Genomic DNA, 23,551 nt, shown 5'->3' on the forward strand with positions numbered 1-23,551 from the left:
TGTAGATCAGCTGGATATAAAAAGGATTAAAGGAGATTAATTTTCTGCAAGCCATCCTTAATCAGGAGGAAGGAGCCTCTTTGCTTTTGTACCTCTGATGTGCAATCAAGAAGTACATTTACTGTACAGTTCTCCACTTTCCATGGAAATGTGTGGGTTTGAAGTATGTGGTCTTGATCTCTATAATTTAGGAGACGAGCCAACACAGGTATGTGAGATCCCCTTGATGATGATGCATTCTCTGGACTCTGTGCAAAATGTAGACTGTTTATCCTCGAGTACCATCTCTACTAGCCATTTCTCTAGATTCAGCTCCATACTGTGTCCCTCCACACATTCAGGAAGAACAATGATCCGTATATTATTTCTTTATGATCTCCCTACTGCATCATTAGCTTTCAATCTGAGCAATTGGACTTCCTTTTGCAGGCGCTGCATCTGTGTGTGCATATCTTCTAACATAGGGCACATTGCAGCAAGAAATGATTTATTGTAGTCTACCCTGTCAGCCAGCTCTATATGACTTGTGCGAAGCAGCCCTAGGACTCTACCCATCACATCAAGCCTGAGTTCAAGAATGGCCTTGACATCCTTTACAGCTTGGAGAATTGCCTCAAATTTCCCAGAATGCTTGTGCAGGGTGGTCGCTAATGTCCCAGAGTGCGATGTGCCATGTTCCCTCACAGGTTGATGCAGCCTCCCTAGTCAGGGAGTTTCGTTTCTTGGGTGTTCCCCATGCTCCTATCAAGCATTGTTATTGTTACACTTGTTATTTCATTTTATAAGGCGAACAGCTACCCAGAGGTTTCCCGGCGCTGCCTGACACGAACAAAGTAGAAAAGGAACTACTGATTGAATAACCATGTTTTTAAGCATTTTCAGAAATTTACATCAATGTTTTTTACGAAGTGACAAGGGGAGAGAATTTCACAAAGAGGGGCCCAGATAAGAAAGAGACCGACCACCCATTCATGACATTCTAGTCCTGGGCACTGAATATTTAGCCTGAGTGGAAGAACAAAGAAGGTGCGCTGGATGGTAAGGGTGGAATAAGTCATTCAGGTACTGAGGTGCCGTGCCAGATTTGTTTTTGTACATGTAGCTCAGGGCTTTGAATTTAATGTGGTTCTCCACCCTGAGTCAGTGAAGGTCACGGAGCGAGCCTGAGATCAGAGCCATTCTAGGAATCTGGCAGAGCAGCCTGGCAGTTGAGTTCTGTACCACCTGGAGTTTACGTGTCACTTCCTTTTTGGCTCCTAGATACAGGACGTTGCCATAGTCCAGCCTACAAGTAATTGAGTGGGACCAACAGCATCCAAAGAATTTTTGTGAGCCACTTAAGGATGGTGAAGTGCACCCATTTCATGAGGCCAGTGCTGAGGACCACAAAGATCTTTATTCTACCCCAAAACTAGTACTTCCGTCTTTTCACCGTTGAGTTTAAGCAGGGTGGCTTGCATCCAGCCTGCAATAAAGCATGAGTCAAGCAAAAGGCGCACAGGGGCCTAATGTGTATTCTCAGGGAGCATTGGATCAAAAAGGGGTGGTGGGAGAAACACAGTCTGCAGCTGGGCACACCTGGCAGACCACAACAGTCACCCTGCCCCCACAGCACTTTCCTCCTGTAATTTCGTCAGTGGTCACTAGAAATGGTGGTGGATCTTTGGACGGAGTAAGGACATAAGGCACTCCTCAGTGCCTCTTCCCAGCCGGGTTCACATGCCATCTGCTCTTCCCTCCCTACCGGATGCACATGCCCCTTATGGCCGACATTGATCCCCTACTGCGGGGAGAAAGGATTGTCAGATTCACACTGCGAGTGTCACTAGAACTCCATCAGCCCTGGCAACGTTGGGTGGCTAGTCCTCAATCCGGTGCACAAGCACCACTTTCAGTGTCCCCTCATTACTCAAGTGTGAGGTGACAGCGTGAAGTCAGACCAAAGAAGACTGCCGACGGACACTGCACCCGTAGTGACACACCTTGCCTCCAGCGCAATCCAACACGAGTCTCTAGTCATTCTCAGTGATCCAGGAGTAGGGGTACTGCCAAGAAGGAAGGTCTATAAATGTAGTGGATTAGTTAGGCAGGGCAATAACCAAAAAGCTCTTCAGATCTGTGACCTACATGTCTGCCTACTGGGCCAACAAACTAGGGTGACACCAGTCCAGCATTTTGTAGTTCTCTCTTGCAATTGTGGCTCTTGTCCTACTCCCCATTATGAGGCACTGTGAGTCGTCCATTTTTCCGCATGTTGGTTTCTTTCCCATTTAACCCTCTAAAAGAACAAGTAGCTATCACTGGTTTAAAAAGTCTTCTCTGCAGGGTCACACAAGATTTCTTCCTTGATTTGCTGAACACGTTTTCGTTGACATTTATTCCTGCTAATCAGTGGTAAAGTGCTTGTGCTCTCTCCTAAAACATGGTAGCATTGGCTTACACCTGATTGGTACATTGAATGTACTTATAACTCCCTAGTAAATAGAACTACTTGTTCCTAGGTCATGTAAACCAAATGCTAAAAGTGGGCTGCAGCACTCATTGTGCCACCCACTGAAAAAGCCTTGTAAAATATGTTTCAGGCCTGTCACAGCAACCTCTATTTGACCTAGCAAAGTAAACCTTTTGCCAAGCCCAAATGTTCCCTTTTAATGGTAGGCCCTGAAAGCTACTTGGATAGGGTGCACGATATTTTAAAAGTGAAGCATGTGCACTTATGTTTTACATTTCCTGACAGTGAAAAACTCCCAAAGTTATTTTTTACGGTGGAAAGGCAATTTCTCCCATAGTCTAACACTAGGCTTCCTTATTACACTTAACATGTGATAACTTTGTTTGGGAACAGAGGGAGAAATGCTTTTTGCCTACACCAAATGTGCATTTATGTCAGTGTCCAGAGTCACATGACTGTGAATGGCTCTCCGGTGGTGTTTTGTGTATTCCTTCCAGACATGAGGACAAAAAGGGCCTGGGTGTAAAGGTAGTGATCTCCTTGATAGCATGGCTGGAGAGGAGTTGGGTCGTGCTCTGATTACAATTCAACGCATCCGTACTGCTGCACATACATTGCCTTTTTCCCCCTAGACAGTTTAAAATCAAACCCTGGGGAAGGTGAAGAACAGACTAGAACCAGTTTGGGACTAGGCCAAGGATGCCCTCTCAAAAAAGCTGGCAGTCGGTATAAACTGGATACCTTCATAACCTCTCATCAGAATGCTCCTGGACCTGTGATACAGTTATATGAATTGTAATAGGTTATTTTTGCATACTTATTGTTGTTTTATATTGAATGTGTGCTTTTTGGTTGGGAATTGCCTACAACATAGCTAAAAGACCCCTTATTTTGCCAAGGTTTCACAGTGGATCCGTGGGTCCGAGTGAGAAATTAGAAAAAATAATTTGAAAACAGAAAGATCCAGTGTTTGGGAAAAGGGTTTGCTCTGAAAAGAGACTTTGGATTTATGGTGTGTAGATGATAATTACACATAGAACAGGATGTAGTCTTTTAAGTTGTTGAGGGACACCCTGTTGCCTGTGTCTGTGAAATGAACTCAGTCTTTTTGATATATTCGGTCTGTGTTGAAGCGCATGTTGTTATGGGATATAGAGCCCATGTTGTGGTCTTGTAAAAATGCCGAAACAGCTTTATTGACATGTTTCTTGGTTTTCACTTCTGTCTTTGGCAAATGTCAGTGAACACCAAGGCAGTAGGTGTGAAAAGTTACATTAATTTGCCAAAGGTATCCTTCATTAGGATTTCCAGTCCTACCGCAGCAATAGTGCCTAGGTCATTGCCATCACAGTGCACAATCATGAGGTCTGATGTTGGTAATCCGCAATTTTTTCAACCAAAGCAGCAATTGATGTCACTTTAACCCTCTTTGGCTAACCCAAGTAATGTCTACATTAGGTAAACCTAGGTCCCTGCCAATGCCACATAGCATGGGCTTTCATTGCAAGCAAATGAGCTGGTTTACTTCTTTCCTACCGAATAGACACCGAATAGTAAAGATAGGAGATTACACCTAAAACGCAGCTGAAACTAGATTTGGTATCCCACAGGGTTTATTTCTATCTACTGTATCCAGTCTCTACATGGAGCTCAGGGGTCGCATGCACCAATATGCTGGCAACACACAGATGTACCTTAAAAACTCAACGATTGAGGGCAATACTATCTTACGGAACAGTCTTTCACTACAGAAACCCCTGATGAAGAAGAGGTTCCCCCTTCTTAACAACCAGAACTCTGAATTGGTACTACTTGCCATCTTCATACTTCCATCCTTTATTCATTGAATATTGAGGATTTCTCTTTGTCACCAGCCCTTTTGCAAATTCCCTGAGGCTACCCCTGAATCTCACAGTGATCCCGCAAATCAATAAAGTGACTAAAATAGTCACCTTTATCTTCCACACCATAAGGAAAACTTGCTATCTCTTTGCACCTGGCCATCTCAAAATAGACATACATTTGATTGTTATTTCCAGATTGGGCTATTTGGAATGTCATCATAGCAGAGGTCCCATCAACATTCATTCCTCCATGCATACCTGTTTTCTCGTGATCAGTCAGACACTATGCCTTTTCTGTCTTGTCAATGATCACAGGCCAATGGTTACAGGCGGGCACTCACAGGTGAATCCTTTCAAGCTGCTACAGCAGACATACCAAATGTCCATGTGCATCTGTTTTATGTATGTGATGGGCTGTCCCTGAGGTATTTGGTGTGTGTGTTTTTGCGTGTGCGTGTGAGACTATGTCTATTTGTGTGTTAAAGTTAAACTATGTTGATTTACACTGCGCAGCTCATCACCATGAGGTTATCCAGGCACTGCCCATGGGCATAGGGAGATTAAGTGATTTGCCCAGAATCACAGGATGTTGCCCCAACCCCGAGACTTGAACCCGGATCTTCAGCTCTCGATTTGGCAGCTCTGGCTGCTGTGCCACATCCTCCCCATATATGTGTGTGGGTAAGGGGCATATCTCCCCTTTGCACTTTGATCTCCCCTTCCACCATACATGTTCCCTTAACTACACTCTACTTTTATACTTCCTCTTCTGCTTCTACTCTGCATTGCTTACTACAGTGCACCCTGAAATATCCATTCATTGCATTCTATATTCCCTACCACCTTGCATCCAGTGCTGTCTAATTACTTTGCACTCCCCACTTATTGCACCCAAACTGCCAGATCAGTGTGTCAACCTAAGTGGGGCATGCATGCTTAGACGTGGGTCCCCTGTACACAGTCAATGGAACCAAGCTATACCTGGCTAATGAACCCTAACTAGAAACATGGAAAGTGGATAATTGAATGGGCATATGGCCACAAACCCCTGAATGGCCATGTTTCTGGGGATTGACAGAATCCTCATGCCAACTACAGGGAAACTCTTGGGTCTCATTTCTGATGCCCTACTGGCACTTTTGTGCCACCGGAACGTCACTTCTTTTATGTTACGCTGGTGCAATGTGCCACTGGCATATTTCTAGGGTCATGTTAGATGGCTTTTCATTGCCTTATAAATATGTGCCCCTTTCACGCAGGAAACTGTGGGAAAAGGGCGTTCCATGGGTGTTGCTGTGGATGTTCCCAGTAACATCCATGGCTTTTTGACACTGCCCCTGATTTATGAGAAATTGTAAGTATGTGGACGCACCAAAAACCTACGAGCACAACGAGAAGAACATTTTTTATTTCTCCTCGCAGAACGCAGCACACAAAGAAGAGGAAAAAGCCTCTTGTGATTGATTTTGTGCAGGAAGGTTTCCCCGCAATGCTGGCACCCATGCACCATGGTGGAAAGGTGCATGCGTTGGTGCACAACAGCCATTGTGTTCCGGCGCAGGGGATAAGGACAAGACACAGCGCATTCCTTCCCTTTTCTATTGCCGTAGAGCAGCGCAGCCGCAAGTCCTGCTGCTCTGCCCTACGACATAACCCCATTAATTAGGCCCTTGTCGTTTACTTTTCCGTGCTTTAGGGCAATCATCTCTAACTGCAGGGGGCTGATTATGAGTGCCATGGATTGAGGTTTGATATTTTCCTGTACCCAATAAAACCCAATACCCCAGGGATTGCAATTTACCAAATGAAAGAGATAGCACCTATAGTTTCCTATAGTATGTGCTGGTATTTAGAGGGCAATACATTGTCCCCTGGTAACTTTCAGCAGGTTTGATCTACCGAAATTTCCTGGGTAAAAACGTGGGGGGTGCAGTATTACCACAAACCTATCGATCCATATTAAATTCCGAAAGTCATTTTCAGAGTAGGCTGGCTTTTCTGACTCACAAAAGTACTTTGATACATTGCATTTTGTGCTCACAAACCTTTTGACATTTTGAATCACTGGCTTTACAAACACAAAATGCAATGATACATTAGGCTTGTGATTCTATGAATCAGAACCTACATTACAGATGCCACTTTGTCGGCATGAGTTTGATTTGCATGCACAAGTAGTGTTTATTCACCCCTGAGTTTCATATATTTAAATTATAGAGCAATTTTGCCAAAAGTTATGCACATTTATTATACAAAGAGTATTTGCCATTGAAATGGGAAACACAAAAAGTGTAACAATTTGAAGGTAACATGATTCATCAGTACAGATAGCCTTCTTATCCTAAAGATTGCCGATGGAGAAAGGGTTGTGTAGTAAAGAATCACTACTCAAAGAGGGTTCCATGAATGGATTTTATTCAGTCATATGTAAACAGGTGCTCCCAGCTTGGTGGCTTACTCTCACCACGAACATTCTAACTCGTGCTCCCGGAGGCAGAGCGGACCATACCAAGTAGGGAGAGGGGAGAGGGGTGGGTAACGGGGAAGTCAAAGCAAGTGAAGTTACAACACACCTTCCCCCCTAAAGAGAACAGAGGAAAAGGAAATACAGAGCCCCAAGCAGGGGAGAGAGAAATCAGTTAGAGGGAGAATGGAGAAAAAGAGGGGTGAGTTAAGAGGAGGCGTGGAAACGGGAAAGAGAGGGGGAGAGCGAGAGAGAGAGACCGAAAGGAAAGAAAAAAGAAAAGGAAACAGGGGAGAGGGAAAGACTTTACAAGAGAAAAGAAGAAGAACCGCAACATGAAAAATAGGAGTGTAGGGAAGACGACCCCCTAAAGTTTCAAAGAAAGAACAACCTGGAAGGGAAGGGTAATCCCCCAAACCCAGTGCCAGCGGAGACTATCCAAGGGATAAACAAGGGGAAGTGGAATGGAGCTTTTTCATGGACAACTTTAAAAGTAAACTATAAAACCTTCTGGTTAACCTCTGTATCGAACTAACAGGAAGAACTCTAAATTGTTTGGTTCATTTGTTTCGCTAGGTCCCACACAATGTCCTGACCTTTCTCACACTGGGATGAACAACTTTTTTGCCAATGGGTGTAGCCGATTCTTCTGATCCCTTGAACACCTCTTCTACCACCCCACCATTACTCTTCCTATTATCTCTTTGATAAGCATCATGACATAGGTTAAAAACAGGTTTGTGTGCCACATCACTTTTCACCCTTGGCTCCCCTTTGTCTGAACATGCCTAACAGTCTATTTCACCATAGAGTTCCACACTCCTCTTACTAGTATTTCCATTCCCCTCAGGAAGGGTGATCCTGGCGTAACGTTCTTTTTCTTAGGCAGTAACTTGGGCCAGGACACTCCCCGACAACTCCCTCTGACACAATAAGTCTCTCTTTCAATGTCATCCTCTGTGACTGGTCTAGGCCATCTTCTACCCTCCTTTCCTTGGCCGTAACCAGTATCCAAACCTTTATCGAATTCCGTTTCAATCAGCTCCAGATCATTAGCATGAGCCTCATCTGCCCTAAGTCTGTCCTCCTGTTCCAACACGAGACTACCATAGGAGAACTCAGTTGTGTTTTCTGGGCCACAACACTTATGCTTTCTCCTATAATCATAGAGTAGACCCTTCTTCCCTGACAGGACTTTAAATGGGGAATCTTTTAGTATTTTCTTCATTTCCTTACTCTCACTCTCCAACTTACCACTATAAGACCTTTGAAAGTATTTTCCTTTATTCTCACCCTTCGACTCAAACAAACTTGAACCCACTTCTCTTTCCTGTTCATAATTGTCCACATACTCCTCCATCGTTTTGGTCCTGAACTCGGCCGATGTAGTTCTTTGCCACGTCTCTTTGCGATTAAACTGGTTACTCTTACATTTTATCCTTTCCCGCTCTTTTGCTGTAGTAATTATGCGCTCTCCCTTTCTTTCGAATTCTCCATTTTTCCCAACTTTACCTTCACTGCCTTTTCTCTCGTGTTTCTTACGTATTTCTCTTTCGTCCACCCAACTTTGGTAAGTTTCTTGTTTTTCCTTAAGTTTGTCCTTAGCTGCTTCTTTTCCACATTCTTTATTTCTTGCAGCTCCTTCAAAGACTACCAAACCCTTAGATGGCAGCGTTCGAGCATTCAATGTTTCACCCTTTGTTATATGCATGCTTTGGATCTGTGCCAGCTCACTCATGTGTTCTTTTCTTTTTCCATTTAGTGATATTCTCAATTTCTTTTGATCCTTCCACCCTAGCATGGTGGGTCCACTTTCCGTTATATATATGGTACTCCTAGTATTTTTTCCCTTGTAAATTACATCCATAACTTTGTATCCTATTACGTTGATGTCCTCCCCTGTGTACGTTTTTAGGGATATGTTGGCCTCTTTCAATTCATTTCCATATTTTTTAGCTAATTTTCTATTCCATTCACTCTTGCTTACCACACTATAACGTGATCCTGAGTCTGAGATTATTTCTGTCTCTACTCCACCTATGAAGATGGTACACACCAGGTTTATTTTACTTGCATTAACTTCCTCTTTGCTATCCATTCTTTCCTTGAAAACTTCATCCCTTTGTACCTTTACAAACGAGGCTTGTATATCATGTTCATCTAACACATTCAAGATGTTCTCATAAATATTTCTGTCAGTTCCTTTCATGAATACCTTTTCCATTTTGTGGTACATTTTCCGTCCCCCAGTTCCTAAACTGTGAAGTAATATTTCAGCCTTTTCCTCAGGTATAAGAAGTACTTCCTCTTCCTCAAAAACTGATATATAATTCTCAAAATACTCTTTCCACTCTCTCCATTCTGCAATGTTTTTGTCATCCTCCTCCATAAACGGCACCGGTGGCGGAAAATTATACATCCGGCCCACCTCCATGTTGAATGCGCTATTGTATTCAGGAATTCACGTGAAGATGTAATATCCACCTCCAACAGAAAGATGGCGGCACGAGTGCACAACGTTGGACTATCTGGCGCACCAAACTGATAAAAGTGATGGGCAAGCTGTGCGCCTCAAGGATAATCAAAAATGCTTGTGTCAGATAAATGAAGGGAAAAGAAGAGAAACTTCTTAAATCTAAGGCTCGAATCTCCCTTTAGAAATGTTAAAGAGAAATGTTGCACGGACACTAAAAACTGGCCACGGTTGGTTTACTGGTAAGGATGGGTCTAGTTCCTAACAACGAAGTGAAAAGATGTTGGGTTATACTTACAGCCTGCACTATCAATGAATTCCGCCGCTAAAATGCATCACACTTCCTCTTTAATGCATTAAATATTTACTGCGCTGCTTTATACTAGGTAGATTCACCTTCAAGCTTGAGTATGTAGAGAATTCAACCTACTGGAATGTTCCAAATGACCCAGTTCAATGAACGTAGTCTTCCATGTCCGGCGATATTGCCACTTTCAGTCACGCCGATTATTCTAAGCGGCTAAATCTCTCAACAAATGAACTTAATGTGCTAATTGGTACCCATTATCACTTTTAGTACCACCGCTTGTCTTTAAACTGTTACAGTCTTTCTCCCTTCTTTTCCGAACAACAATTGTAATGAGCGTGAGTTGAAAAAAATGGCCCACCAGGTGGCAGTGCAATATGGCGCCTGCTTTATTTATGTGCTGTAGGGGGCGATTGATACCAAAAATAAAAACAAAAATTAGAGATATGTGGGGAATAACTTTTGGAAAAAAAAAATGTAGCGCCCGATTGACTTTAAATTTACAGCTGTGGTATCAGAGAACGGTTAATCCTTTGCCTCGCTCAACTCCTCCTCAAGTTCATTTTAAGTGCGCACCTCTTGAATTCAGAGAGATATCACTGTACGACCAATTGGGTAATACTTTTATCCAATATTGCAAACATGAGTACCCCCAACGTTATGCAGTAAATTACTGGAATAATTATGTAATCTTTCAGTTCAAGGAAGTTTTCAAATAACTCACTCACATTTCATTTTTTACGGACTTCACAGAGGTTTTTTTTTCTTTTCTTAACTCATATATTCATCTTGTGAAAAACAAACACCTCACAATGTCATACTTCAACTTCTTCAGGGGTGAGTTATCCAGCAGAAAGATTCACTATTTGGGACAGCTTCTCAAATCAGCCATTGCTCCCTATCAGCAACCAGCCTGGTTGAAGACTGCCCAAATCTTGTCACGAAAACGGTAGATATAGAGTACACTGTTACTGACGGATCCCGTCTTCGACACAACGGACACCGAAAGGAGAATGTGCCAGAACTACACTGCCCCAACAGTCCAGCTCACCTCCTCCTCAACGCCAACAGCAGTCGTTCCTCCTCACGCGCTCCACCTCAGCGTCTTCTCTCACAGTTGTGACAGATCCGTGCACTGCTTCGGGACAACTCTCACACAATCGCGTTACGCCCAACTGTCCCGGCTCTACCTGCTGCTGCTTCCTCATATGTTGCTTTCACCACCGCAGGGCACTCCAAAGGGACATTGGTTACCAGCTCCACCAGTCAGACTTCAAACGAGGAGGGAAGGTTCCTCTCCTCCACCCGGCACAAGCTCACCTTCACCGAGGCCACACACCCGACTTCCTTTAGCGTTCCGGAAGCGAGAACCTCACGTCCCCAAGGGAACACCTCGATGAGTACAGCCTGTAGTGCTGGTATGTTCGCTGTCCTGTGATCTTCAATCATCAACTGGGTAAGTCTTCCTTTTCAACTCAAATCTCCGCACAAGCATCAAATTTGTCCAGGGGGGAAGGCACCACACTGACCCTGGCTCAGCTCCGCGTCCTCGTCGCCAAAATGTAGTAAAGAATCACTACTCAAAGAGGGTTCCACGAATGAATTTTATTCAGTCATATGTAAACAGGTGCTCCCAGCTTGGCGGCTTACTCTCACCACGAACATTCTAACTCGCGCTCCCGGAGGCAGAGCGGACCATACCAAGTAGGGAGAGGGGAGAGGGGTCGGTAACGGGGAAGTCAAAGCAAGTGAAGTTACAACAGGTTGAAGTTAGTAGTAGAGACAGAGGTGGCAATGTTTTGGTGCACGGTAGGAAAAAAGAGAGGAAACAGGCTGGAGAAGAAGTAGATAGGTGGGCACTAGGACAGAAGGATAGGTATGAGTAAACCCATAGCAACATATACGCAATTGCAGTGACGTGAATTTCAGATGGATGGGAACGATTGCCAATTGAGGGAACTGAAGTAATGATAATATGTGCGAATGGTGGGAGTTTCAGGATCATTCGAGCGGCAGAATCAATAAGCAATGGAAAAGCCAATAGGTCTGTGTTTGAAGTGCCTCTGCTCCCAAACACAGCCATGCATAAATACCATTTGCATCTGTTAGCACAATACATCTAAAATGATCAGTTTAGCCAGTGTTTTTGATCGTCTGTGTGTAAGGTAGATTTTACTGTCATAATGAAAGGTGAAATAATTTCATACAAATCTGAGTCTGTGGTTATTTGTCAGCACATTAAAAACTTCCTTATAAAATAATTGGCATCCATTAGCTAGGGGTGAGCGTAACAGGCATAATCTCTTTAGTAGAGTAATTATTCATAATTACTGCAAAATTACTTGTGTTCCTGTGAAAATCGCAAACAAGCATTTAGCGCTAGTTTCTTAGTGGAAAATGCACTTAATAATACAGGAAAACAAACAGCAACAGCCAGCAGCAACTCGCTCTCTTTTAGTTCATTGTTCCTCTGCTCCTGCAGTAGAATTTGTGCCCTAAATTAAGTAATGTGCAGTTACTAAAATTACTCCGATTACTCCAGCGTGATTAACATTTCTCCCATATCTAATTCAGTCATAGAGCAGACTTGCTTATTCTTCATTAAGTACCGCCTACAAAAAAGCTTGAGCACCATAAAATGTTCATATGTTATCACCTGGGGCACTGTGATATAGCTGAAGAACGGTGGCACAGAGTCAGCTGCCAAAATCAGACTATTGTTCATAATGGCCCATGAAAATCATGGCTGGTCATTTTCGAACTGCTGCAAAAAATAACGTTCCCGGATATAAACAGTAAATTCAACTGGAAGTCACAATGGCTATAAATTAATGGATGTAAGAGGCTAGCAAAATGATTTCAAATAACAGCATAAAATGATCAATGTTACCAAGTTTCCATGATTATCACAGGCAGAGAAATATAGTTGTCTGCATCCAGTGAAAAAGTCCAAAATAAATATATTGAGCCACCTGTGTGATTCTGACAGAGACAATTCACCCTTTCATCTTCCTCAGGTAGATCATTTCAGTGCCTGTGAGATTGACAGCAATAACCAATATTGCTCAGTCATCCATAACTGAGGTGTTATTATAATAATCTAGAGCTTTCAGTGGGCAGGGTCCTTCAGGATCTCAGACCCATTAGCAAATAAAAACAGATATTAAAACGGGTCCCTGTTGAACTCTTTATTAATGACCTTAACTTTACTAACACATAACACTGATCATTTTGTAAAGAAATAAAGTACAAAACGTTAAGTCATTTTATGTCTTCATATCAGTGATTTAGTTCCTGTATATATTCCACGTGTTTTACTTACAAATTCAAAAAGCTTTATTCGGTACATTATGCATGACCATAAAAGCATTCTAACAGCAATAATAAAAAGACATATTGTAATAATAAACAAATAAAAAAGCCATTAAGACTTATACATCCTCAAAGTTGTTTACATGAATACAGTCATTTTTCAATTAATAATCCAAAGAATTCAATCTATCGAAAGTTCACTAAAATCAATTAAAATCATTAGTTTTATAAAACTACTCAGAAGTGTGTGTAGTGCATTCAGTTCAAAATAACTACATACATTTGGGATAAAGGGCATTGTAACTCCAACTTCAATCATCATAATGTTCAGAAGTTGGTGACTCTAAATAGGAGTAAGCCTTTCTTCTCCTAATGGACATCTGTATAAAATTGCTAGCAGCATTCATAATTTTATCATTCTCCAAACTACAAATAAAATTAAAAGCTTGTTTATAGTGGGTTTCAAAACAAGTTTGCGAATGTCCCTATAAAAATTACAGATTAATAAAAAATGCATCATGGACTGGGGTGATTTTCCATCATATGGGAAATTTGGATGTATGTGAAAGCTTTTTCTGAACTTAGGGAATGCAACTAGATAGTGTTGGGTACCAAGCCTTAATCTTGTTAAAAAGAACCTATGTTGGGTATTTCTTACTTTAATAACGCTCATAGTAAGAAAAGATACTATGTTTCATGCTCGATTCACCATCCCATACCAAATCCAATCCACTGTGGCAATAAACCTTATTTTCAACAATTGTTTTTACTATACCCTTGTGTAGACATAGGCTTTTTGCTCTCTAGAGTTAATTTACAGCTTTTTAATAACTTTTGGATATATTCAAGTCACAGTATTTTTCTACTGTTATCGAGAGCCAAACATTCCAGTATTATATCCTTAGTAAACCTTGTTTCTTCTTTTGTCCATATCCCCTGTCATGGGGTAAGTCTGGCTGTTCTTATAGAATCACTAATGTAAGGGACAGTCAATCCTCTATGTACTAAACAGTTAGATGTAGAACTTGGGACTGCTAACAAACGTTTTAAAAACGTATTCTCTTGTAATTGGAGGGTGGCGATATTAGACCTTCCCCATGAAAGCTGCACCAAAGCATGTGGTTGAAATAGATTTGCTTCTGTATAAAGTAAGCATTTTCCTTAAGGGTTTATTTCCTATTTTTGTGGAAAATCTAAATATACTCTCAATTGTTCACATAGATTTTAAATTGGATAAGTTAATTTTTGAACCCCATGTGCCATTCTCATTAAACAATATGCCTAAGTACGAAAGACTTGAGACTCTATCAATTACGGTGCCACCCACATGGTGTTTTTTAATACTTGCTCTGTTCTTACCACAAGTCATGATAAAGGTTTTAGTTAGGTTCAGCTTTAAATCCTTTTCAGTCATGAAATGAGCAAATTTTCCTATCAAACATTGCAGGCCATTCGCTGTCCTTGAAATGAGGACGGAGTCGTCCGCATAGAGGAGTACTGGGGTTGGACGAGCGCCTACCTTTGAAGCATCAACCTTTAGATTCTGCAAAAAAGAGTGAACACTATTTATATATAATGGAAATGTGTTTTACTTATTCCTGAACCAAAATACCACCTAGGTGGGAATACATGCAAAAAAAGCAGAGAACTCTAGGTAGTTTCAAGTGTAGGTGGAGAGCAGCTCCTGTACAGAGCCCCCTACAACACCAGCAACACACTAAATTTGCTCACCTCAAATGTCTGTTTTTCTTTCAATGTGTGTGGATATATGTATGCGTCTCTCTATGTTTGCAAGGTGGTGAGAGACCTAAGAAAATAAAGAAGCCCTATTCCAACTTACCTCGAGTACGTGCCTTCTTCCTTGCTGGAGCAGGATAGTTTTGTTCGAGCTATATATATGTACCTCTACAGTTCACTGTCTGCACTATGGTTTAAATAAACACTGCTTTCGTGATTACCTGCCGGTTGTGGTGCTGCGATACTTTTGCAGAGTTACAGAAGTTACAGAAGTGGGAAGGAGGTTTCTGAAGAAGATTGAACATATATATATATATAATATATATATATTACCTACTGGCGGTTGCCAGTAGGTATACATAGTTAGGATGTTTTCTCTATGGGACTTTTGAAAATTCTATGTCTAATAACGCTGGCGTTTGTGGACGGAATCGGCTTAAATTTTCAGGAAAATGGCACAGTTTGTTTCAGAGCAGCCCCTGAAAATTTGGGGGGGTTTTGTCAAGGGGGGGCCGAGAAAAAAGGGGGGTCCAAAACGCGTTTTTCCCATTCATTTTTCCAAAGGGCGTTTGGCCTCACTTTTAGCTCGAACGGCTGAATGGATTTGCACGAAACTTGGCAAAATTGTAGGGACTGTTAGCCCGATGTGCCTTTGCTGGGTCTCAATATATGTGCTCCAGTGGATTTTGTGAAATTAACGTTTTAAAAAACAGATATATCTGTGACAGCGTCCCGGGTAGCGCTCCGGTTCGCAAACTTTTCGCGTAATGGAGCTTTGTGAAGCGAAGCTGATTGGCTCTCCGGTGTCTGTCAACATTCTAAACAGTCCGGTGCGGCTGCCATCTTGTCTCTCGGTAGGATCGAGAGACAAGAAGAGGAGAAAAACGAAGGGGGAATTTAATGAAAGGGGGCAAGGTAGACCCTTCTTGACCCCCTAGGAATGATGTTTGGGTTATTAAAGGGTCCCGTGGGGCAAATAAAAAAAATCGATTTTTTGCGGTAGAAGTGCTTTCCGGTTCGCGAACCGGGTAGCGAATCGGGACGCGAAACGGGAATTCGCCATTTTGTGTTTCGTTTTAATTAAATTACAAGATGGAGGAAAAACAATGTGAGAATGGGTATAAGGGGGTACGGGAGACGTATCCTGACCCCCTATGTTTTCTGAGGGTGGCTGAGGATGCTCATATATGTTGATACTTGTTTTCCAGCGGCTGCGCATGAGCGTTTTTCTTTTTTTTTTTTTTGCTGCGTGACGTCTGTTAACGTTCGATTCGAAGGAAATCAGGAAGTCACTGCGAGTAAATATATTGTTAAAAATAATTGTTATAAATTATTTCGTATTGATAAACATTGTCTGCGCCATCTTGCTTTTTTTCCAATGCCACACTTTTGTCGTGCACGGCAGCCATTTTAGATGCCTTGACCAGACCCACTCTCTGCACGCCGCCGATCCTCAGCATGGCTCCCCACCCTCGCAAGCATCTCCCCCACGCACTGGTCACCCCCGCTCTCTGTCTTATGCATGGGCCATAAACCTCCCCCCATCTGCACGGCTCTTCCCTGAGAATCACACCCTGTGCCCGCCCGACACCTCCCTTTCACCCTATTCACTACCGCACCCTATGACACTCCTCTTCCTTTGTGTCTGATTGTCCAGGCCGGTCCCAGGCTATCACCTAGCCCTGCGGATGTAGTTTATGGCCTCAACTGTAAAGAATCACCCCTCTTCAAAGGAGTTACAGTAGATCAAGGCCCCCACCTCATGAGATCCGTCACACCACACGCGTTCCTACTATCTGATAACGATCCTGTATTGTGATTGGGGAGGGGATTCTCACTGTGAGGGTGTGTGGGACCGAGCCTGAAGCGGAAGATTCCAGGGATGCATTTTTGTACATCAAAGTCTTCACAATTATGTGTCACATTAAACATATATAGCACTCCAACAAAGTAGTAGCATTATAACACTTTAATAACTTATAAATATATACAAAGCACCAAAAACAGTAAACACGTTAAAAAAAAAATGTAAACACAGCAACAATGGTCAGTAGCGGTCTGTTGTGCGAATAGTCCGAAGGCAGCACAACGCGCCGCGATCTGGACGGCACCCAGGTGATGTCCTTTACTTGCGCACTAGTCTTGGCATCCTACAATGCTGCACCAAAAAACGGCGTGGGGCGCCCCGGGGGGGGGGGGGGGGGTGGAGGCGGCGTGAACGGGCCTCCCCAGGTGGAGGCTCGTCTATTGTAGTGGGGCGCCCCTTTAGCGTTTCACTTGCCATTCAGCGGTTTTCCGCCCGCTTTTGCTGCACTGTGTCTCGTCAGTAGCGGTCTGTTGTGCGAATAGTCCGAAGGCAGCACAACGCGCCGAGATCTGGACGGCACTCAGGTGATGTTCTTTACTTGCCGCACTGGTCTTGGCATCCTACAATGCTGCACCGAAAAACGGCGTGGGGCGCCCCAGGGGGGGGGGTGAGGCGGCGTGAATGGGCCTCCCCAGGTGGAGGCTCGTCTGCTGTAGTGGGGCGCCCTTTTACCATTTCAGTCACCCATCAGCAGTTTTCCGCCCGCTTTTGCTGCACTGTGCCTCATCCGCCATTCAGCTGTTTACCGCCCGCTCTTGCGGCTACAGCGTCTCGTCCACCATCCAGTTGAGTTGCGCCCGCTCTTGCAGCTGCAGCGTCTCGCCCACCATCCAGGCTTCCGGTGGGGAGCGGCTGCCATGATTGCTTGCGGAATGGCCACGACGGAGCTACGAGATGGTGGTGCTCTCATGCTGACGCCAGCTTCAGTCTGAAACATCCAGAAACACTGTAGACTTTTAATTCGATGAGTTCCGGTGGAGCCCCAACGTGACCCGGTAGGGAAGAACTTGCACTCCCCTTTTTTGAGTGATGGTTCTTGTTGCCTGTCCCCTCTGTTGTCATCTAACGGAACCTTTTTGGATTGCCGAGTGAGAAAAAAAAAGGTGGGGCTTTCATCATTTGGGAAAAAAAATTTTTTCAATCCAATGAAAAGTGTTATTTTTAGGTCATATGATCAAGCATTTCATCATTAGGAAACCAAAAGTAAAATGAACCAATGAAAAGTTTTATAAACAAGTCACATGACCTGTTATGCGGCTTTGAGCTATGAAAAGCCTACAAAATCCGTTGGCCTGTGAGGCGGCGTCAGTAGCGGACCGATGTGCGAATAGGCTGAAGGCAGCACAACGCGTCGAGATCCGGATGGCACCGAGGTGGTGTCCAGCAAGTTGCCGCACTGGTGTGGCTATCCTACAATGCTGCGCCGAAAGATGGCGTGGGGTGCCCGGGGGGGTGGGAGGTGGCGCGAACTGGCCTCTCCCCCCTCCCTAGGTGGAGGCACCTCATGTGCAGTGCGGCACCCTTTGCCGTTTTACTCGCCGTTCAGCAGAGTTGCGGCCGCACTTGCTGCTACAGTAGACCGAAGGCAGCACAACGCGTCGAGATCCGGATGGCTCCGAGGTGGTGTCCAGCAAGTTTCACTGGTGTGGCCATCCTACAATGCTGCGCCGAAAGACGGCGTGGGGTGCCCGGGGGGGGGGAGGCGGCGCAAACGGCCCTCTCCCGCCACCCCAGGTGGAGGCTCCTCTGCTGCAGTGGGGCGCCCCTTAGCGTTTCCTTCGCCGTCCAGCAGAGTTCCGCCCGCTCTTGCGGTACAGTGACTCACCCGCCATCCAGCTGAATTTCTCCCACTCTTGCGGTACAGTGACTCGAACGCGCCGAGATCCGGATGGCACCGAGGTGGTGTCAAGGAAGTTTCACTGGTGTGGCCATCCTACAATGCTGCGCCGAAAGACGGCGTGGGGTGCCCAGGGGGGGGGGGGGGCGGCGCAAACGGGCCTCTCCCGCCTCCCCAGGTGGAGGCACCTCATCTGCAGTGGGGCGCCCCTTAGCGTTTCACTCGCCTTCTAGCTGCATTGCGCCCGCTCTTGCGGCACAGTGCCTCACCCCCCATCCAGCTGAGTTGCGTTTACTTTTGCGGTGCAGCGAAAGGCGGCTGCAACAAGACTTTCAAAATGGCGGCCGGCTCTTTGGATTTGGGCCTGGTCCACTAAAATGGCCCTGGGATACCTTGGAACTCGGACGCTTGCCTGCTAGGGCATAGGCCCCATTCACAAAAGCGTCCCCTCTTTTGACTGATTGTTCTTGTTGCCTATCTCTTCTGTTGTCATTTAACGGAACCTTTTTGGACTGCAGAAAGGGGTTCTGGTCCGACCGCTTGTTGGTGTAGACATTTTGACTATATCCTGGACCTGCCCGGCCTTGCCCAAAATGGCGCCGGTATAAATGGGACTCGTAACTCCTTGTTGTGTACTGGTTGCCCAACCTTGATATCACGAGATACATATGCAGTTTTGAAGCACATGGCGGGCGGGGACGAGTACTGATTGAACATTTGGACATCCCTATTGATATTAAGTTCTGATGTGTTATTGATTACTGTACTATTGAAAGATCGAGTTAACGTCACTCATGGTACTTGCCCGCAAATGTATATCTCGTTAATTTTATTGTAACTGGCACTGTCGTACTTTAATTATAAAATGTACGTCCACCGATTCCGCAACTGTTAGACACCTTAGTTTTTGCAACCTAATGGCCCGCCCGTTACGTTCTTCTACAGTGTAAATGTCCCCTCATCATATACGATTCCAGTTTGCTCCGTGGCCGGCCCACGTGGTTATAGGCCCGTATTTGTATACTGACATTTTCACAATAAAGGTTTTTAAAACAAAACATGGTAGTAGTACCTTTTTTGGTAAAGTTTTGAATAATAGCCACTGTTTTCGAATCAGTAAAAGGCAAGTGAAATAAAGCAGCCCGATTACATGACGGTTAAAAGGTATAATACGCAGGAACGCAGTAAAGATAAATGGTCAAGGGCTGTTGTGTTTTCCACTCCTGCAACATAAAGTGGTCGATAAGAATCCGATATTCATGCCTAGCAGCGACTAAGACAGCAGGCCGAGCCTCTTTTTCTCAACGGCTCCCTAATGGGACGAAGAAACGCCCTTTTTCTCGAAATAGGAATATTTTACTTGCAGGACAGTGGTAAATTTCCCGGGAAAATACATTAGCCTGGAACATTGTTAGTGATAAACTGTAAATGCATCTGGGTCCTTTGCTTTACAAGTCAGAGTGAGAAAAAAAAAGGTGGGGCTTTCATCATTTGGGAAAAAAAAATGTTCGAAAGCAATGAAAAGTGTTATTTTTAGGTCATATGACCAAGCCTTTCATCATTAGAATAACAAAAGTAAAATGAACCAATGAAAAGTTTTATTAACAAGTCACATGACCTGTTATGCTTACGTTACGCGCTGCGCGCCACGCTCTGGATCGTTTGTGGGAAGCTGCGCCTCGCGCACCGGAGCACTTCCGGGTGCGCTAACGCGGCGCATCATATGACGCATTACGCGACAACGCAGGTCCAGAATATAGACAAAATGTCTCCACCAACCAGCAGTCGGAACACAACCCCTTTCAGCAGTCCAAAAAGTTCTGTTAAATGACAAGAGAAGGGACAGGCAACAAGAACTATCAATCAAAGAGGGGAGGGCAAGTTCTTCTCTACCGGGTCACGTTGGGGCTCCACCGGAACTGATCGAATTGGTAGTCTACAGTGTTTCTGGATGTTTCAGACTGAAGCTGGCGTTAGCATGAGAGCACCACCATCTCGTGGCTACGTTGTGGCCATTCCGCGAGCAATCATGGCAGTCGCTCCCCATCGGTAGTCTACGGGAGTCGGGGGTCCCGGTGACTGTTGTAGAATCTTCAAGGCTGAGGGGAGCATTTTGGGAATGGGGCCCATGCCCTAGCAGTCAAGCGTCCGAGTTCCACCGTTGCCCAGAGCTATCTTTGCAGGCCAGGCCCAAGTCTGTGGAGCCGACCGCCATTTCGTGAGCTCCGTAGCAGCCGCCTGTCGCTGTACCGCAAGATTGGGTGCAATTCCGTTGGATGGCGGGTGAGACGTTGTAATAGCAAGAGCAGGCGCAATTCAGCTGGCCGAGCGAGGCACTGTGTCGCAAGAGCGGGCGCAAGTCAGCTGTTCGAGTGAAGCGCTGGGGTGTAGCTGAGAAACCTCCACCTGGGGAGGTGGGGGAGGCTCGTTCGCGCCGCCTCTCCCCTCTACTGCACCCCACACCGTCTCCTGGCGCAGGTATATGTGATGGTCAGACCAGGGCACCGCAGGACGTGTCTTCAGGTCAAACGGATTGTGGGACAAGGTGTGGAGCAGGCGCAATTATCTTGGGGGCCTCCGTCAAGCAGTTCAGGGAGGCACCGCATCACATTGTTTTCCAATGCAGTCAGGTCCACAAACAGCCCCCACTTACTTTGAGAATAGTGAAGCTGCAGCAGGTGCAAATAAGCTTCAGACAGTGTTACAAGCGCTGCTTGGAACCCTCAACTATGGCACCCAACATCCAGGACTTATGCCATTTGTGCAAGGCAGTGACTTCGAAGCATCTCAGGGACCAAGCAACATACCATATCCAGAGTCCTTCCCACAACCTCTGCCTTCCTTCTTACCTAGTTATTGTTCTTTCACTCCCACTCCAGGCTTTTAGTCTGTGGATGGAAAACCATGAACCTACACTCACCTATGAAAATCTTACTATTGATGGTTTATTTTGAGCTCAAAATACAAAGGCTTGTTTGGATCGATGTTGCAGCTGGCTGCCATGTAAATAGTGATTTAATAAAACGTTTTACCCTGTTACTTTGCTGGTGTGTTGTATATATTTATAATATTTGCATAGGGTTTGTCGTTATTTTGGGTGGGGTGTGCGGCGGAGCCGAGCTGTCTTGCAGCCATCATGGTGTCGAGCTCAGTTCCTCTCACTAGTTTCGTATTTGTCATGAGGGGTTGTTCATAATGTTTCTATTTTAGCGAGGTCAAAAAGAGATCCCTAGTGGCCTACTGATTTTGCTTGATTCCTTTTGTTTTTTAACGATTTTTCACTATCTGCAAAGACTAAACAGAGTATTGCGACTCTGTGCTTGTTTGTAAATAGAGAATGAACCAAAGAGAACCAATTCCAAAACAATAAATGCTAGGATAACAATCAATCAAATGGAGAGGGAAGCAGGCACGACGGATTACAACGGGGGCAAAGGCCTGTGTTACCTACCCTTCACTATCTGCAAAGAGAGAATACTCCTAAAAGAAAAGAGGAGGGGGGGGCAGCGTTCAAAGTACATCAGCGTGCATAAATACTAAAATGTTTTTACCTACCACATACTTGACATTTTACAGCTTTTGATATTTGCTATTAAAAAAACATTGAAATTCACTGAAAAAACCATAGGTTATAGACCATATATAGTTAGGAATTAGCATTTACAAAACCTTGAAAATTCACTGGAAAAACCATAGGTTATAGACCATATATAGTTAGGGATTAGCATTTACAAAACCTTAATTTACTCGCACAAAACCATTGAAATTCGCATATATAGTTAGTTACACTAACTATATATCGCGCACCCGCAATCCACTGCTGATGATGTCACATATTACATCATTCATGACATGGTCAGTGACATCACTGATGACATCACTGATGACATCTCAAATGACATCACTGATGACATCACTGATGCCATCTCAAATGATATCACTGATGACATCACTGATGCCATCTCAAATGATATCACTGATGACATCACTGATGACATCTCATTTGACATTACTGATCACATCACTGATGATATAATTTATGTGATAATACAATGAACCTCTTCAGACTCTAATATAACCTTAGATACAATCAGTATAAACAGACACTCACAGACTGTCACTCATCCATGGAGTTACTCACACACCAAGTCAGTCATGCAAAGAATCAATCACACCTCCATTTCCTCAACTATACAGTTATACACACCTTACTTATTCAAACATATACTAACACATATTTTCTCTCTTATACAATCCCTGATACAAGTTCTCAATGATCCATACAGCCACTCACACATTCACTGGCTCTTATGCACAGTTATTTATATCCAATCCTGGTATGGCGATCAAAAGAACAGGCACCGACTCTGTGGATTTAGAATCATAGGTTTTTAATCAAAAAAACGACCAGACGCGTTTCGGCGGACAAGTCCGCCTTGTTCACTACATCTGATATATATATATAGAAAAAAGCCGTGAGGCTGAAACGCGTTGGTGGAGTGTTTGTGTGAATTAAAGCTGAATTTAGTATCCAGTTGTGCCGCCCCCCTTTGTTCAAAATTAATTCTGGGGCTTGGATCCAGCTCTTGGGTAGTGCACACGCTGTCGAGCGCTCTCAGGCTTTGAAGGATCACTTTGGATTAATATATATATATATATATATATATATATATATATATATATATATATATATATATATATATATATATATATAATATATATATATATATATATATATATATATATATATATATATATATATTTTGAGAGAGAGAGAGAGAGAGAGAGAGAGAGATATTCACTGAAAAAACATAGGTTTCAGGGGCGTTATAGTTATTTGGACATTTTACTCGTACAAAACCATAGAAATTCCCCCATTATGGTTAGTTCAGCTAACTATAACTCGTGCCCCCGCAATGCACTGCTGATGACGTCACATATTACAGGTCACTGACATCACTGGTGACATCTCAAATGACATCACTGATGATATCACTCATGACATCATCTATGTGATAATTAAATGCATCTTCTCTCACACGAATATAACTTTTGATACACCCACTCTAAATTACAGACTGCCATTCCCAAAATCCTGAGGGTCCCTGGGGTTCAACTAGCCCACCAGGTACCTCCAGTAAACGCCACAGAGCTGCATTGCAGAGAGGTGTGAAAAGGGTCGTGGCCTGGACCATTTCTCTGCAACGCGGGTCTGTGGCGCTTACTGGAGGTACCTGGTGGGCTAGTTGGCCCCAAGG

This window comes from Lissotriton vulgaris, chromosome 6 (assembly GCF_964263255.1).
Source record: "Lissotriton vulgaris chromosome 6, aLisVul1.2, whole genome shotgun sequence".
NCBI classification, from domain to species: domain Eukaryota; kingdom Metazoa; phylum Chordata; class Amphibia; order Caudata; family Salamandridae; genus Lissotriton; species Lissotriton vulgaris.